Here is a 4,523-nt window from a genome sequence, read left to right on the forward strand (position 1 = left end):
AATAATGGTGTTTAATTGTGGATATTATGTTATTTGTAAGAGAGGAAGGAGGAGGAGGTAACCAGTCAGTGACACATCCCTTCTACCCAGGAGTGGAAGAGAGAGAGAGAGAAAGGATAATTTAGGGATTGTGATAAAGAAAGAAAAACAGAAAGAAAGAAAGAGTCCTAAGGTGAGAAAACACAGGTGATAAAAGAGTAATAAACCACAATGATCAGAGATACATGATTTATAAGACACGAGGACACAACATGACACATATGGATCCTTCAGTTACTGTGTAGGTATATAATGAGTCCTGAATGGCACTCACTACGTCATCAGATTTCAGGCCAGATAACTGAAAGGGCTCTGAGTATTGATATGATATCTAGTTAATTATGATATATTCCGAGTTAATTATGATGTATTCCGAGTTAATTATGATATATTCCGAGTTTATTATGATATATTCCGAGTTAATTATGATATATTCCGAGTTTATTATGATATATTCCGAGTTAATTATGATGTATTCCGAGTTAATTATGATATATTCCGAGTTTATTATGATATATTCCGAGTTTATTATGATATATTCCGAGTTAATTAAGATATATTCCGAGTTCATTATGATATATTCCGAGTTAATTATGATATATTCCGAGTTTATTATGAAATATTACGAGTCAATTATAATATTAATCAGGTTGCTTATAAATGTCAAGGATGAAGTTTATTAACTGGCTTTCATGTTCTTGCTTGACTGCGAGTCTACGTCTGTTGAGTTTACCGCCAGTGGGGATGTCATTAGCCACATGTATACTAGCTTGGATTGGGTTATGGTCAGATATAAGATCAGTGACAACATCAGAGCTATGAGTTGTGTATGATAGATTAAAGTCAATATACTTGTCAAGAGCCACGTCCATAGATGTGTGTTGGTTCATTATTACCTATAATTTGAGCGTCTTCATCTGCGCTGAGAAGTGAGGTAAGTCTCCAACCATTGGTGTTAGTGGTTGGGTCACCTAATTTCTTGTGTCTGATATTCAGGTCACCAATTAGGACAGTGGGTTCAGTGTGTGTGTGTGTACAATGTCTTTGGAATATTCTGTCAGCAAATGTTGCATCACCACCAAGTGTGAGCTTAACCCATGCTGTAAAGTGTTTAGGGACATTCAAGACGCCGCGCGCAGCCAGTGAACAGCGTGTAACAGAGATAGGACAAGTTATAAGGAATATAACTTAAAAATCATGAAAAAAAAAATATGGAATGTGTATTATGTTAAGGTTTGTAATTTTGGCTAGTTATCCCTAGGAGAAACAAAAGATTTATGAGCTGTCTACGAAAGAAAATTCATTTTTTGACGAGTAACTCCTGTATAAGAAAGGAAAAATACAAGGCCGCTGGTTCGGTTTTGAATTTCAACCCATAGATGGCGCTTCTTACAGCACGAAGTAAACAACACGGCGCTTTGTATAGTTCCGGTGACTTGTACACAAACTTCTAATGAGACCAAGCTTAAATTATAATAATAATAAACAAAACATTGTCATAAGTAAACAATATTTGGTAACTGTACCCCCGTATCGTTAATGTATAGAGAAACATTACCACGCAAGTTACCACTATCAGGTTAGGGCATTATTGGAAATTACATATTGATGGTAGATTGTTTTTTTTTTTTTTTTTGCATATCAGACCTATCATTAAAATTTTATCACATTTCAGACCATTAATATTAACTGAGCAAAAGCTGATGACTGTCGTATCCGTAAGCTCGTAACTTGGTAACTACCAATTATGAAGGGTTAACCTAACAATGATCAGATTAATATTGTATACCTCGAGTCTTTCACATCTTGAGGTGTTATGATGTCTCATTATCCTAGTGTATTTTGTGGTGTTTTGGGCGAATCTGTCCTTCATTTCCGTAGGTTACAAAAAGTGGACAGAGCTTTGAAGTCGAGGGATATTGTGGGGTAAAAACACGCCCAAAAAAAGGACAAAACGAAACCTAACGAAACTTCCTAATCAGAGAAACCAGAAGGACCCAACCTAACATCCTAGCCCCCCATGGACCCCCTTTGTGTACAGAACTTACCTTAACAGATGCTAGAGGTTAAAGCCATGGTACTTGTAGGCTTAAAGGAGAAACGGTGGGTCGGTGTACTCTGCCTGGAACATCTTGAGAGAGAAATATTGTTGATATTGCTCCTTCTCATTGCAGGAACGAAACACACAACTCTTCATATCCTTCCACAATTGTTCTATATTTTGCGTCTGTAGCACTTATAGCACTTCACGATGAATGGTTTGCCAAGCTGATACAAAACACCTGTGTCGAGAGAAGCCGTCGTGCGACTAGCCAGTTCGAAAATCTGAACATGCGCAGACAAGGAATGTACTCTACCTTCCTCGTGCGCAGACGAACCACATGGCACCGAAAGCGACGCTGATTGGTTACACATAGTCACGTGACACCGAGAGAAACGCTGATTGGCGGGTGAGTCAGCTGGAAAGTATAAAAATATAAATTTGCAACGGAAAATTATTTATTTTTATTTTTTTACCCGAGAAGAGTGGGAGCGGTTTAGGAGGAACCAACCCACCATCTATAACCATGTGATATGTATTGTTGTATGTTATACAGTATATTGTTATATTGTAAATAATGTATTATTTGTGTCAATGTTTACATCCTAGTAATGAACAACCTGACAACTCTGTGGGGTTAGTTGTCAGCTGCAGGCCTACAATAGCTGTGAGCCTGGTACCAACTCCTGACGTGCTGTTGTGCTGACTGACTCTGCTCTGCCCTGTGTACACGTGTCCTGTGTCTCTGAGGGTTTTGTGTTGTGGTCACCTCACAACTAAGTGTACTTTGTGTATATGGATTATAATTATAATGTATATTGTGATAGGTAACACTTATTCCACGTGTTTATTGTAGTGTTAGAGGTTCTTGTCTTTTTGTCTCTGGTGTCGTTTCACAGTTATAGTTGATGTGCTTCATTTTCACCTTTCTGTGTATATATAGTGTAAATATGTTTAATACTTAATATATTATAGCAGTTTGTAGTTTATTATGAATATTCCCGTTCCCCGTTTATCTTCCCTTGTGTTGTGAACATTATTATAACCCCTAGACAAGTATGTCCCATAACACTGTCAAGCATGTACACTTATGACAATATGAGAAGAAAAATAACAATCATCATTCCTGTTATGAAATTTCATGCTTTGTTCAATCCCCCCACCCTCTGATTAGAGCTTGCATCACATACCACCTCCCACACCTCACAAAAGACCCTCCCTCCGAGACGACCATTCCCCTGCCCTATCCCCTAACGTATTGAGAGGACCCCAGCCAGGCGCAGGGGTTAGGTGGTGAAGTGGATGATTACTTTTGGTCCCGACTGTACATTTGACTGAGTGGTGTTGTTTGTGGCTTTTAAACCTCTACCTAATTGGCCCTCACCCTTGTATAGTATAAAAGGCAGTTGAGGATATTCTTCTTCCTTGGTTACTGATGTATATCTGTTAATCCATTGGCGCTCTTTGGTTTATCTAGGAGGCAATATAGAATTATAGCATTACCAGTGAGAGGGCACTATATTTTCAAAACCTAAATGAGAGAAGGATCATCTAAGTATGCATAAGATCTTCTCAACCTACACATTGGTCCAATAACTTCACCTCCTTAACAACATAAACACTAAGATGTACAGTACAATATCTAGTTTGAGGAACGTCTTCGTCCTGTTGAGGTATACTATGCTCTTCACAACGTTGATTTACAGTGTGGTAGTGTGGAGGCAGTGTGATAGTGTGGAGGCAGCTGTGGCAGTGTGGAGGCAGCTGTGGCAGTGTGGTAGTGTGGACACATCAGAAATTATCGGATGTTTATATCCTTTGCTCAAGTGATATCTGTTACTTGTGTTACGTCATACAACTTGTTGGCTGGAGTTACAGATCCAGATGATTGAAATGATTTAGAAATTATTACTATTTTGAGTGTATGTTCGATGATAGGTGAAGACAGGCGCTGTGTGTGGTGGTGGGCACGAGCACTGGGCGAGATTTCCACAGTTCCACCACATCAAGTGTTTGAGTGAAGTTGGTGGCGTTGTGTGAGGCAAGGAGGGAGCATCCTGTGTGTGTGTGTGTGTGTGTGTGTGTGTGTGTGTGTGTGTGTGTGTGTGTGTTTCAAAGTAATGTCTAATGCACGGGTCTTTGGGAATCCCAAGTTGAGAAGTATTTAGTACTTTTCTAATACACGATGGAATCAATCACAGGACGACAATTAACATCCTAATCTACTAATCACTTTTGCCAATTACCAAGAGTCGTAAGTTTACATTTTCCCTTGAAGTGACAGTGTGAGGAAGCATCGCAATGACTATTTTATCTGAAACACTCTAATAGAGTATCTTCTTCTGTTGATAGAGCCACTTCTATGGTTCTCTATTACCTGAAGAAAAAATTTTTTCTTAGGAGGGCGATTGTCATGGGTTGCGTTGGGTCTACCCACGCAACC

The sequence above is a fragment of the Homarus americanus genome, unplaced genomic scaffold, assembly GCF_018991925.1.
Source record: "Homarus americanus isolate GMGI-L3 unplaced genomic scaffold, GMGI_Hamer_2.0 scaffold50564, whole genome shotgun sequence".
NCBI classification, from domain to species: domain Eukaryota; kingdom Metazoa; phylum Arthropoda; class Malacostraca; order Decapoda; family Nephropidae; genus Homarus; species Homarus americanus.